Source organism: Rattus norvegicus, chromosome 16 (assembly GCF_021556685.1).
Source record: "Rattus norvegicus strain SHRSP/BbbUtx chromosome 16, alternate assembly SHRSP_T2T, whole genome shotgun sequence".
NCBI classification, from domain to species: Eukaryota; Metazoa; Chordata; class Mammalia; order Rodentia; family Muridae; genus Rattus; species Rattus norvegicus.
The window spans coordinates 88,210,111-88,225,276 of record NC_141549.1 but is presented as its reverse complement, the minus strand read 5'-3'; the positions used below and the strand labels follow the sequence as shown (position 1 = coordinate 88,225,276).

At 42.6% G+C, this 15,166-nt stretch overlaps 1 protein-coding gene across 2 annotated transcripts in view; it reads right to left on the bottom strand.

Annotated features, from left to right (window-relative positions):
- Nalf1 (NALCN channel auxiliary factor 1) overlaps positions 1 to 15,166 on the bottom strand; it is a 522,562-nt gene that overhangs the window by 111,358 nt on the left and 396,038 nt on the right. The window lies entirely within an intron of this gene.

The window sequence follows — 15,166 nt, the reverse complement described above, 5'->3', positions numbered from 1 at the left end:
GTGGAGAATAAGCAGAGACTACGGAAAACTCAATTGTGGGACCCCCCCACCCCATTCTGTACTACAAGACTCATCCCATTTGCACTCAGGATTGAAGGTTCAAAGGTGTTTACTAACTCTTCTGTTCTGGGTGTTAATCTGCGGCTACACAAGCTCATCTATGTCACTGTAACTGATGGTGGATTTCCATGCTATAGGCTGTGCTCCATAGCTTCTGCCTCTGGGCCTGCAAGATTATATTAATACAATTACAATGTTGTTAAAATGTTATTCCATATCAATATTTGTAAAGGAAAAAAATCTAGAAGTTTACAATATGATTTGGTGCGTACATCACAAATGCACGAAGAATAGCTAGGGCTGGAGGTGTGGATCAGTAGTCAGAAGCACTGGCTGCTCTTGCAGGTTTAGCTCCCAGTACCCACAAGGTAACAATCTGTGCCTCCAAGTCCAATAGGTTTGATGCGGTCTTCTGTCTCAGTGGCAACCATATGCATATGGCGCACGGACACACATGCAAGCAAAACGCCATGCACATAAAGTGAAATAAAAATTAAAAAAGTAAAGCTCGAGGACGATATTTGTCTAAAATAAGTGATGCGTGTTTGTATTTTTCCTGATAATGTATGTATTTTGCTTTCCCCACCAATATTAAGCATCCTAATTATGGGCTTTTAAATCCGAAAAGTGGAATTTCTGAGATAAATTAACGAGTTGAGGAGAACAGCCTGCCTGAGAGAACAGAACAAGCAATTTTATTTTACTGAATATTGAGACAAAAATCCGAGAACATTGCTAGAGATTGATAATGAGTATTAATCATTTTCCCCGCAGTTTGTGCAATTTTCCCTGCTAGAAGAACATCTCGAACTCTACTGGAAATGTTACATTTGCTTTGTCAGTCGAAGAAAGAGCTTCACTTTGCAAGTTTGTATCCAATGTTTAAATGCTGGTTTCAGGAAGAAGCAGCCCGGTGACAGTCTGAGAGTCTGGCCACTGGCCACAAGTTGTCCATGGAAAGCAGCTGGCCCTGGGGAGAGGTTTCATCTTGCCCTGAGCCTCACCCTCAGCTGGGCAGCTGGCGCAGAACAGGTGTTTCCCATGACATACCTGTCGGACTCAAGTTCGAACCCAGGGTTGTAACTCTCCCCTGTGAGGGCAGCACTCAGGAGGCTGAGAAGGGAGAAAGCTGTGCGTCTGAATCCAGTCAAGTCCTCCCTAAATGGCATTATTGTGATTCACTCATCTACTACACACTTTCTTCTGTTGATCTTTTAAAACTCTTGTCTGTTTATAATTTGCTTATAATCAAGAGTCTGTGCATTTTGGTCTTGCTTTAGCATCCCAAGATGGGTGAGTTTACTCCTCTCCCTCATCACCTGAGCCTAATAGTTTAGTTCAGCTGAGTTTTGTGGCCATGGTACCCACTCTGTCTTCAGGTAAAAGAGTTTCCTCGAGCCAGGCCTCCTTGCTTTGTTTCAGAAACTGCTTCTAGACTTGGAATTCATCTCCTTTCTTCCTTCTAAATGACCTGCCCTTCATCTGGGGATCACGAGGATGGGGCTTTCTTTATATTTTCGTTCTGAGATATGTCTGGTACGTGTCTTTTCTTCCTGTAGATTAGAATTTTTTTATCCCAACTCAACTTAAAGATAATTTTTAAGCAGCTATAGACTCATGTACACCTATGATGAACAAACGTATATCTGTTATGCAACAGGCTGTCCTTAGACTTTGCTAAATGCTTTACTAAAAACAATCAAGAACTCTAGAATACACATCTTCCATGGCCCCATGTGACATAAACCAATAGTTACATTGGATTTTCATGACCTTCGTCTTTACCAGAGCAATTCCCAACACTAGACACCCACTGTGAATCCTCACTAGGTTCCCTGCCAGAAAATCCCTCCTGTTCTCCCCTTTCTCCTTGCTCTGACCAAACACCTGACAGATAATGACACAGGAGTAACAGTTGATATTGGCTTACAGTTTGAGTGGGGTCGATCCATGCTGGCGAGGAAGACACTGTGGTAGGAGTCTAGGTAGCTGTTCCCATTGCAGTCAGGGAATAGAATTTGGACAGAAAGCATGGCCAGCCTAAAAACGTTTAAGTTTCACCTCCAGTGAGCAGTGAGTCACCTCCTCCAGCAAGGATCCATCTCCTACAGGTTCCACAACCTTCTAAAGCGGCGCGAACCAGCTGGGAGCCAAGTGTTCACATGCACGAGCCTGTGGGGGACATTCACATCTAATACTCTTGTCTTACGTTCCTGGGGCTTCTTTCCTAATCTCTGGCTTATGAATGAAAACCAGGAGAGATGTGGGATGCAAAGGGATCACCACGGTTCTTCCAGAGTCCCCACAGGTCCTCCCAGCTTCTCTTTGGGTCTGGGTCCTTAGCTTGAGCTGTTCTCTGCTGACTTTCTGCACTCACCTCTGCACCCCATCTCCACTTCCACAGGCCGCTCTGTCTCCCTTTTTAAGACGAAGTCTCGAAATCTCGCAAGAGCAGAAATAGCCCAGGTGCGGGTAGGGTGGCTGTGCTATCTATCTCAGCGGAGCATGGTTCTCCATCAGCCGCAATTTCTGCCTGCATAGCAATGTTCTCCAGTGGTGTCCCTGTCATATCATGCAAATGTGGGGCTCTGAAGGACACATGCCGGTTTGATGTTTACAGAGTTTTGTGATGAACACCGCTGACTTCATTTTCAAGGAATATTAAATTAGCTGCTCATTGCTTGGGCACCTCTCTTTTATAAAGACAGGTTTGTTTTTCTTTCTTTTGCATGGCATGTCTATGTGTACATGTGTGTGTGCCTATGCATATGTGTGCTTGTGTGTGTGTGCCTGTGCATGTGTGTGAGCATGTGTGTCCCTGTGTGTGCATGTATGTCTGTTGGTAGATGTGTTTGTGCCTGTGTGTATACATGTATATGCATATGCATTCATGTTATGCATTCCTAGTTGCACCTTCTCCTGGGAGGGGAACATGTGTGGAACTGCACATACACCTGTGTGTGTATGTTTATAGGATAGAGGTTGATGTCTGGGGTTTTCCTCTCTCACTCTCTCCTTTATTGAGGTGGTATCTTTTGCTGAATGTGGCGCTCTCCAGTTCATCTAGTCTAGCTAGCCAGTTTGCTCTGGCATGCCAAGGGATCCCCATGTTTCTGTTTCACAGGTTCCGGCTGCCATGCCTGCCTAGCTTTTACATGGGTGCAGGCATCTGAATTTCTTCTCCTTGTGCCAATACAAGAAGCACATTAGTGACTGAGTCACCTCGCCACCCTCTGACAGAAGTGTTTTATGGCTTCACTAACAGTCTATGAACACACACACAAGGTCTCCATAGAGGAGTGCTGGCTTTGGGTTTCTTCCTTGGTTTTCCTGTGGCCAAACTCAAGTCCAGATCCCAAAAGGCATGAACCTACTGTGTGCTCTGGAGCTTCCCAGGAGTTTTACAGTGTGCTGCCATGCGACATAACGTTCTTTGTGTCTGCTGGAAACGCTACAAGCTCACCTGCTTGGAGGACACCTCACCCGTCTTGCTTGCCCTTAAACTTTAATCTTCAAGTTCCAACTTCATCGTTTCTTGGAGAAGACTCACCTGCACTCTTTCTGAGGTCACAACCCGAGCTCACTGCCACTCACTGGACAGGCGAGTCCACCAGAAAGGGTTTGAATTAATCTCTCATGTCTCCTTCTCTGTGCTTTCTGTTTTAACCTCAGAGTGTTCTCTGTGAGATGCAAGCATGGCCATTACTTCTGCTCACCGATCTTCCTGGAGCAGCACCTCACTGCCCACTGGTGTCCCCGTCATTGCCTCCCTGCCCCTTGGTGTGTCCCATACTAGACTATGGAGTAGAAGAGGATCTGCTTGTGTTCCGTGCCCAGAGCCCCCAGTAAGGGAGTCAGCAGAAATGATGCCGACAAACCAAAGGTTTGATAAGTAAATTGAGAAAAATCACTATTGTGCTCTCCTCGGCCCTCTAGTTAGTTTTACTATATGGATCCCCCACCTTTATTTTTCCTTTGAAATTGTAGATTATCAGGGAGACTTTGTGGTCTGTCTGCTATCTATTTCCCAGAAAGGTTGTCTTTTACTAGGGGGAAAAAAAAGAAGAGATCTTAAATAATTTCCATTTCTTTTCTTATCGTTCTAACTTGCTGAGGTATTTTCTACTATTTCCTATTTTGTGCATCATAGCACCTTTTCCGTAGAAAGACTATTTTCACATGGGTTCCTCTCTTTACCCTTGAAATACTCCTAAGAATTCATTCAGCACAGTATATGGATATTGCTTGATAGTGTCTGCTCTTTTGTTATCTGGGTCTCTGAGCCCGTGACTTACTCCCTTGTAAAAGTCTGTTAAAGATTTCCGTTAAGCATACCTCATTCCTTCCCCCATGTGATGTTTTCAATAAATGTCTAGCAAAAGTTAAGGACAGACACACAGACGCAGGTTCGGGGGCAGATTTGTAAGGTAGCATTCAGGGACACGCAGGTTCCGACTCATACAAGGCAGGAATAACAGAAGACTCAGGGAGAGAGATAGAAATTCAAATCTGGGCATGTGCCTTGTTAATTACACCAAGGGGAAGTGCTTTCAAGTTTCTTTTCCTTAATGAGACACTGGTGCATTGCTGGTGCCTCTGAGTTTGTGGTGAATGAGTTCAAACCAATTCATCTCCGTGCCTCATGTGGAGAATTACTGATGCATTCAATCTGTGCATAGCAGCAGTCACAAGCAGAGAATGCGTGCCCTTCAGTGTGACACTTAGACTGGCACCTCCACAGACTCTAGACCCACTCTTTATCAGAAGCATCACTCATATGACCAAACCTGACTGGGTGGATCAGATCACTGCAGTGTCTCCCATGACAAGCTTTCATCCAAGTATATATTAACAGGATTTGGCCAGGCAACTGGAATTTACTTGTTTTATAGACTGACTAGAATGGTTCTCTTTACATCCAGTTGTCAATATCTACTTCCTTAAAAAGGTTGATTCAGTTGTCATACACTCCCTGGAAGTTCTCTGGAACAGTGACCAGAGGCAACTGGAATTTAGAAGAGGCTCATCCAGTGACTGGCTCAGATCCATTGGCTACACCATTTGGACCTGCTTTTCACCTTCCGTGGCAGGATTTTGGGGGTGATCCATGAGTGGCATTGGTTTGTATGCTCTTCCAACCTGCACCTCTCTAGAACTCTACTTGTTTAAAACCAAAGCAGGATGGATGAGCTCCTTGTGTTCAAGTCATGGGTGTTTTGTAAAAATTCACCATCCGCATGCTTTAACACTCTTTTCTATCAACAGACTTGTGGCATGAGGACCACTTAATCAGATGTCACCAAGTGTCTAGATAATGTAATAAATCAGGCTTGTGAATAATTCCAGCTTGGGGGAAGAGGACAGCAGCTACACTGCTGGAACTTTTGACTGAATGAATCCTTGGGATCTTGGATGGGTCTCACCTGAGCATGACCCTCCTTCTTACCTGTGTGGGACCACATGGCCAATGTGAAATGATCCAGGTTTCTTCTTCAGCACGTGGTCACAATCAGGCTAAGCACACAGGTGAATCCCCCCCTTGTGACTTTTTGTAGGGGACAGCAAGTACAACTTTGTCATGGTTGCTGCTATTTCTTCATCTTAATAGGCTGTCACGCCCTCCACCTCAACCCTAGGGTGCTTCAGATCACAGCCAAAGAGGATTATTACCCTTCATTTTAATAAGATTAATTTTATCTTAGTGTGTGTGTGTGTGTCTGTGTGTGTGTGTGTGTGTGTGTGTGTGTGTGTGTTGGTGTGAATGTATGCCACATGGCTTCAAGTATGCACTGAAGCCAGAATTGGGTATCCGATCTCCTAGAGCTGTAGCTCCTGGTGAACTGTCCGATGTGGGCACTGAGTATCAAGCAGATCTTCAGGAATAATAAATACTCTTAACCACTGATTCATCTCTCAAATCTTGATATTCTTTTCTTCCTTAAAAATGCTTCTTCATGACTTCATGACTCCAACATACACATACATGCACGTGCACACACACACACACACACACACACACACACACACACACGGCGTGTGTTTTTATCCTGTGTCCCAGCCCACTCTGAGGAAGAACTTTGGTGTCCATCCTCTTCCACCCCTTCTGTTGGTTCACGGTATTTGAAAGAACAGAATGCCCCTAAGTGAACCACACACAGCACCTACAGAGGTTTGCGCCTGAGTTCTCAGAAAACAACTTTCCTCATCTCCTTTTGACCTTGCAGCCCACACAGCCTAGTGTTGCCATCACAGTGGGGAGTGAGCTACAATGGCTTCCCTCTTCCTGGGCTCTCACACAGCAGCTGTCTACAGAGCCAAGACTTTATCCCCTTTAAGAATCTGGAGCAATGGCAACCTCAGTGTCAATCAAAAGGAGCTTCAGAGGACACACATCCAGTCAATATGCCTCCCAAAACACCATTTTAAATTCCAGATGCAGGGCCTCTACCTTACAGACTTGAAACACAGTTCTGTGATTCAGAAGGGCGTCTGCAAGGAGCTGAGATATTGGTTAAGGTCCTGAGATATACAGTATTCAGGCAAAAGGTATGACATACATATAAAGTCCCTACTTTCCATATATATATATATATATATATATATATGTAAAATATAGATTGAGTTTTAGACCAAAACTATGCTTTGTAGAGTATAAAAACCACATCTCAAGGATAAGTGGCATGATGTGATAAAAGGGACAGACTTCGAAACTTTTCTCTAAGTATCTGTGTAGAAGTTTAATACCCCACTATTGTGGGAAAGGATCATTTTATAGAAGTAAAGGCGTGTGGTATTTGGATAACAATGCCCCCCTTAGGCTTATATATTGAGTGCTTGGTCTCCAGTTGATGGAACCATTTAGGACAGATTAGGAGGTATGGCCTGGTCAGAGGCAGTATGTCACTGGGAGGTGGATTTTGAGGTTTCAAAACCTCACATGAGGAGCCCCCCCTTTCTCTCCCTCTCTCCCTGCCCTGTGTCTTTCTGTCTGTCTGTCTGTCTGTCTGTCTGTCTGTCTGTATTTCTGTCTTTCTGTCTGTCTGTCTGTATTTCTGTCTTTCTGTCTGTCTGTCTGTCTGTCTTTCTGTCTGTCTGTCTGTCCGTCCCATGGTTGTTATCTCAACATGTAAGCTCTCAGCTACTGCTCCAGCACCGTATCTGACTGCCTGTTGTGCTCTCCTACCATGACGGGTATGGACTCTAACCTCCTGGGACTGTAAGCCACTAATTAAATGATATCTTTTATAAGTTATCTTGGTCATGATGTTCTGTCACTGCCCTTGAGTGGGCACCATGACACCAAGCATTAAGACTGACTGTTTTGCTGTACATGGGTGTTCACCTATCAATCACCAAGGCAACAGTTTCACTCCCAGAAGGTCTACCTTGATGAATTCACTTCACAAGCTGAATAACCGTCCCCACAGGTCATACTCTAAGCTCAGAGTTCCCAGGGAAGATATTTAAACAGGGAAGTTCTCCTTGGAGAATACTGATTCACCCTCCTTTTGCAGCCTTTAGTTGCCCATTGCTCTTCACTGGTGGATGGGGTTGTAGGGATTTCCTTCATTCACACTGGGACACCAACTGGGGTTGTCATTGTGCAGATCCTAATCCTATATATATGAGTAACGCTAAACAGACTGGGCAGGCTATATTTATAGAGTATAATTTTATTTATATATGGCCTATATTTATACATTTGTGTGTGCACATATTACTATAATAATTGAAGAAGTCACTAATTTGAAAGGGAGTGGGAAGACAGACGAGTAGGAGAGAAGGGGATGTGGGGTTGAAATGATTTAAATATAGAACTCTTATGTGACAGTTCTCCAACAATCTTTAAAAGTTAGAAAAAGAAAGAGAGAAGGTTTTATGGAAGCCTTGTGTATCTGGCAGCAATGTTCAACAGAGCACAAGGCCAGGAAGGTGGAAGACCCAAGGTCCCAGTAGAAGAGCGGCTGACCCAAGGCTTCAGCAGGACCAGGATGGCAGCCGACCCAGGGCCTTGCAGGATCTAGTTGTCTTGGCTCTGAAGAGGCCTTTGAAACTCCACTTAATTGATTTTGAGAAGAAAGCAATTCTGAGGACTGTGTGGGTGTTCTCTCTAAACTAGATATACACAAAGCTTTAAATTTAGTAAATGTACACAGGGTCACAATAAAGTTATGGGGAACAACACCCTAGATGAAGTTAATTTCCATTTCATTTTAATTAGGGTTAATTTCATCTGAGTGTCTAGAGGAATAATTTATCTTTCTAAAATGAAATTAGGAAACAGAAGCTAACAGGGCTGCACGGCTTGAGGCCTGAGTCCATTATGTTTTCAACCCTTCCTGAGCTGGTCTCTCAAGCATGGATTTCTGCATGAGGCTTCTGCATGAGGCTCTGTCTCCATAGTTACAGAGGATGTCAGGGTAAATGTGCTTCCAGCAATAATTGTTTCATATTTGTGTACAAACAGCTGAACTGAAATTTTTCAATTTCAAATGTGACCAGTCCAGATTCAAGCTCAGATAAGAGCACCCTCGACTGCTCAAGCAAGGGCAGAAACAGATTTATACTGGTGTAATTCTTCCAGACACACAATGGTTTTCCACTGTTATACGGAAATACAACATCTCTTTTCTTGTTTCTGTATTGATACTTTCTCTATTGATGAGTCTTTTGATGGCAAACTCTAACCTGTACTGTGGATAATAGAACCTGAAGAAGGTCTGAAGCTTTATAAATTACATATGATGTGATAACTGTGAGGTGCACAGAGTACAATAGTAAAGATACATTGATGGTTGTAAATACATTCTGTAAAATGTTTCAAATCAATTTTACAGAAGAATAACTAATACTACTCTAGGAGCTTTAAGTTTATAATGATGAGTCAAAATATTTGTATTTGATTGATGAATGAGGAAGCTCTCACTGAGTAGTTTTGCCTCCTTTCTCAGTAATGTCAAACGGAACACTGAAACAGTTAATTCAAAAATAAAAATTATTTGACATACGGTGTAGTGGTTCAAGCCTATAATGTCAGCATTGAGACTATGTAAATATACATGACATAGATATAGATATAGAAAAAGAGATTATAGATATATCTAGATATACATGTATCTATATATACATATATATTATAGTTATATAGATGTATGTACATAAATATATAGATATAAAATTAATGTATAGATGTATAGATTATATAAATATATACATTATATATAGATGTGTAGATTAGATATATAGAGATGTATATACCTATATATCTCCATGTGTATATCTATATGTTTATATGTTTATATATATAGGCATATCTATAGCTCTAGATCTACATACATGGATATATAGATATATGGGTAGAATACATATAGATGGTATAGAAATAGAAAGAGCTACATCTAAATATAGGTATGAAAGTAAATACTTAGAGACAAAGGCACATAGATGTATAGATATTGAGGCAGGAGGATTACTGGTATCCTATTAGCCAAGCCTACTGAGTGAGACTCTGCCAAAAAATATAGATAAATAAAATATAGATAAATAAATAAATAAATGTGAATGAAATTATAAAGAGGTTAACATGATGTGATTACTTACTAAATTCACAGCCATGGATTTCCATCAGTGGTAAAAACTCAGACAGAAACCTAGCCTCACCACCACGTCTCTTACATTTGGGATATGAGAATCATAAAATCAAGGAACCTGGAAAGTCTATAGAGTTCTCTAGAAGCAGAGCCAGGACTGAAAACCCATCCACAGTGTGTTCTTTCTCTGCACGTCATCAAGCACAACAATAACTTTTAATTACTCATTAGAACATGAAGCTGCTTTTACACAATAGAGACAATTTTCTTTCAACTAATAATTGGAAGAGATTATTATGCATAATTTAAAGACTCATAAGGGATCACACATTTTAAAAAAGAGAATTAAAATGTTTATAGATGTTTTCATTAGACACTATAATTTCCTATGTCTCCAGATATTAACTCTTGAGCCCTGAAGAAGATGTGATTGAAAGACAACAAGTTAGTCAATAAGAGAAACATGAGATAAACTAAGCACTTTGTGCTTATTGTCCACTCTAAAGAGTGTTAGCCCTCAAATATTTCCCTTGTAAAGACAATGGACAGTAAGTGTAAATTTTAGTCAGAGAGAAATCCACAGTCTCCTATTCTCTGCATTTTGGCCAGTTGTGGGTCCCTGTGTTGACCAACATCTATAGAATAAAGAAGCTTCTCTTTGACTGTCAAGAGATATGCTAATCTATGGGTAGAACTCATTAGGAGTAAGTGGGATATTATGTCAGCGAAGCAAAATAATAGTCGTAGGTTCCCCTATGGCCTTTGACTGCTCTAGGCACAGGTTCTTGCCCTCAGTAATGGCGGCACGTATGGGTTCCATACTGAGGAGTAAGGTTTAAACCAGGATGTAATTGGTTGTTCCTATGATGTTTGTACCTCTATGGCACCAAGGGCATGTCTTACCAGACCAGTTATTATTGTAGTTTGCAGGCCTCACACCTGGGTAAGATTGGTGATTATTTTTCTCCTTCAGTATGATGGACAGTATCTTCCAGCAGTATGAAAACTGGAGAGTATGAATGAAGATTCCATGCCTGTGCCAGCTTCATTTCTATGCTCTATGACTCAAAAATATTACCCTGTGAGCAATAGGGCCTTACAGCTCAGCATCGACTGTGTGTATCACACAGCGCTCCTTGCAAGGCTTCATGAGAAGAAAGACAGTAAGAGTTGGAGGTGATGAATGGATATAAAGAGCCTGTTTCTGTACAGATGGCACACACTAAGGCATCTGCACATATGAACTCACGGTGATTGGGATGCCATGTGTAAGACCTGTTCTAACTCAAGCCAGACAAAATCCTGGCATGGAGAAGGGTGATGGGTGCCAATCACACCCGTAGCCAAGTTGGTGTTGCTAGCGGATGGTTACTGGGGCAGCTTTCTTTAAGGGTGTGGTCACTGGTAGGTTGACCACACTCCAGTAGTCATACCTACAAATATATTGGTGTCATAAATTGGACTTGATGGTTTTTTCTAAAAATGAAGACAAAAATGGACTGGGATGTGGAATAGGGCAGACAACCTGATAGGGAATAGAGCATTCAGCCTGTGAGGTTTTGTGTAGTGGGAGATGAATTCGACCAGATAAAATGTGTGCAAGTCTTAAAGGTTTATGAAACAAACAGAACAAATAATATACAATCCAGATTGTGGTACCAGACTGTGCAGTAAAATTAATACACGCTTAAGTTAAAATTTCAATGAAACACAACTGTTAGACCTGGATAACACTCTTGACTGGTAGAACTGGGGCTCTTCAGAGAAGTGTAGCATTTCTAGGCATAAAATAGTCTGTTTTCAATATGTAACTTTTCTTAAAGTAACGGCGGTTTGGATTCAAAAGTATCCATCACAGCGCAAAGATGACTCTGCTATGGCCCTGCCTCATGCAAATCTCAGCGTCCGTCCAAGGGTCAAAGGCAGTAATGCTTGACCACGGGGTCATGTAGCCTGCAGATCCAGGATATAAACAGGAAAGGCAATTAAATGAAAACTGTTGGAATAAGGGGGAAAAAACCTGAAGTTCTGCAGAGGGCAGCAACTGTAGAAATAGAGTGGGGGAATTTCTCTTCCTGCGGGGAGCAGGGGCTCCTCATAGCCAACAGCAGAGATGGGATCACCCCTGGTGGAGGAAGGCCTAGTCTCCCAGTCAGAGCTGAGGGGCCAACTGTTCCAGCTAAATTCCCACCAACATCCAAAAAGGATTTGAGAAAATAAAATATCACTTTTAGACAAAAGCTCAAAAATGGCTCCAACGCATGCTCCTCAGTGGTAATGGCTGTTCTTCATGGAGGGTAACTCTGGAGCAGTCAACACTGAGCTGTGGCTCCTGGGGACAACGGTCAGTTTTTCTTACCATGTGTAGTCACATCTACATCAACCGCATTGCATGCCTGCCTCTGTTTATACATGATGTCATCTATAATGGTGTTCATTCCTCAACATGGATCCCAGTCAAGATCCCAGAGCTCTCCTTGAAGAAAGGTATCCTATCTCATGCACTTTCTCCATGAGGTATCTGGCTGCCTTTTTGAGCTTAGGGGCGCTGGGCGGGCTTGGCAAAACACTTGGGGGCCACACAAACAGTGATGTCATCAATGAGAAGCAAATCAAAAGTGAAAGAGCACTACCAGACGAGCCACAGAAAGGATTGGTGCTAACAACAGACGAATTGAGCTCAGAGGCCTGTGGCTGGGGGTGTGGGAAATCAGGTCTCCAATTCTTCTTGCTCTAAGGATGACTTTGAGCCACAGCGTCCTGCTATGAGCAACTTTGCAGGTAATGAATGCAAGTAGGTGAAATGTCAGTTACCAATTCATCTGCTAATGTGAGTGGACCATATCTGAGAAGAGCATACTAAGTATATGGATCTTGGAGGGGGTAAATGGCTTAGACAAAACTCACTGCGCACAGGGACTCCAGCACTGAACAAAGTGAAGTCAAAGCAGAAACCATCCACACCTTCCTGTCCTGTCCCAGGGAGGAGTGGAAACATGATCTTATCCATGATAAGATGGTATTTCCCTGCTCCTCAGAAACTTAGGGTGTCCAAGTTTCATAGATTTCCTCTCTGATGAATAATTCAGAAAAGGATGTGTTTTTATTTTTGTGTATTTATTTTCATTCAAGTTGTCATGAATAAAGGAGGTATATTCTGTTCACTCATGCCAACATTTCGTTTATGAAGTTGTGCTTAGAAGTTAAAAATGCCTCAGAAAATTTATGAATAAGCACCTAGAGGAAATTAAATATAAATATCCTCATTACGTTTCAATTAATGTGATAGCAGATTGAGTTCACAGAATTCAGCTATTTCCAGATTTAAAAAAAAAAAGCAATTTTTCTAAAGGGATATTTTTATGTGGGGAATCATTTCCATGGTAGAAATATCAGAACACGCATATTATAATGTCCTCCACCCTGATGTGTAATGTCATCTTTTAGTTGAGGACAACTAGCTCACTGGGGGGAGGACTCCCCATCTGGTTGGATGCCTCATCTGAATGGTCCCTTTTATACCCACATCTTCCTCACAGCCCTCTGCCAGATAAAGTCTGTTTATCTAGAAGTATCCTTCCAGATGATTCTGTGGCCCTCAATGAAGCCTTCCATGAGGCCACATGCTGTAAAGTTATTTCTCCAACTTTAAGAAGTGAAACTGAAGAAAACTTTTGAAATTTGTGTGGCGCTTTTGCCTATTCTCAGGTTCATGCACTTAAAAGAAAAAGGACTATGCTCCTTGCAGAAGGGAAACAGTAACAGTCTTGTGTAGAAGAGAAATAATGGAGCCACCAAAGCATGTAGGCTGTTGTCTGTGCTGCCTAGGCCTTGTCAGTGGCGCTGTTCTGACTGGAGAAATGATAGTGATATTCCTAACTCAGGTAGTATTCAGGGTGGGGGAACGGGGCAGACTCAAACTGCCACTGTTCCTGGTGGTGTTGATTTGTTTGTGTGTGAGTACCTGGGTGGGTGCACATGTACATGTTTGAGTGTGTATGTACATTTGTGTGTGAGTGTTTGAATGTGTGCATGTGTGTGTCTGTGAGTGTGCCTGTGTGGATGTGTGTGTGGATGCATGCGAGTATGTGTGTGTGCAAACATGCACAGGTATGAGCATGTGCATGTGTAGACATGTACATGTGAGAGCGGTACGTGTGTGCAGGTATGCATGTGTATGTGCGTGTGCATGTTTGTATGTGAGTTTGTTAGCATTTATGCATGTGCATGTATATGTGCAAACATGTGTGCATGTGCATGTTTGTGTGCATGTATGTATACATGTACACATGTGGGCATGTGCACGCATGTGTGTGCATGTACGAGTGTGTGTGTGTGTGTGTGTGTGTGAAGTTGCGACTTGAGATTTTGCAAGCCACCCTCAAAGATAAAGAAATGTGAGTACTTGTGCACTCATACCCTAGCCCCTGAGCCAGGAGACAATGTAAAGGGTTGGAAAGAGTATATTTCCATCATGGCGCAGTTAATCTTGACGGTCAGCTTGATGTGATTTAGGATCCCCATGGAAACAAATCTCTGGGTAGGTATTTGAGGGATTTTCTAGACTAAGTTAATTAATGTGGAAAGGCACACCCTAAATATGAGCACCACCTCTCTCTGGGCCCTGGAGCTCTGTGCTGCATAAACAGGACAGAGTTGACAGGACATCCATTTCTTTCTGCTTCCTAACTTTGGATGCAGAGTGACCAGAAGCCCCTGCTCCTGCTGCCATGATTTTTCCTGCCATGCTGGATTGTACCCCCAACCCATGATAAAAAAAGGCCCGCCTTTCTTTGGTCACTTATGTCAAGCGTTCTGTTAGAGCAACACCAAAGAAAGTAAAACGCCCCAGATCTGCCCAGCAACAGCAAAGAAAGTAACACACCTGAAATCCGCCCAGAATGAGCATCAGTGTGTTGGCTCCCAGCAGAGCCGGAGAAAGGACAGCTTCTGGAGAGGAGAGAGCAAGGGGACAGGGGCCATGGCTATCACCGTATCAGATAACCATGAAGTTAACATTAGTGGTACTGACTGTATAGAAACATTGTATCCCTTAGGCTTTTGTAGCGTTTCTCCACTTCGCAGGGCTTTTCCACACTAGCCTCAGCCCCTGAATCATTAGTTCATGTTATACAACCTGCAAATAAAACTGATTAAGTGTTTTGAGGGTACAGCTGATCCCCACTGGTCTTCATAGCAGCTGGAGGAAGCAACTGAGTGGTATCAGGTCTCACAGAGCAGTGGCCTTTCTTTTTCTTTCATCTAAAACGGAGCATCTCCTTCTAATTTGCTGCCACTTTAAAGGTAATTTAAAAATTCCGTTCTGGAGGTGTGTTTGTGGCTTCACAGCTGTCTCCAGGTGCATACCCACTAAAAAATATAATTGGTCGAATTTCCTTTAATCTTCAGCAGGATGTGCTGTTCTTCCATTAGTCTCTGGTTGACTACAAAGCCCTGCTTTGCTTTCAGTGGTTACTAAAGAGAACAAGCAGCTGGAGCAGGAGACAAAGTGTAGC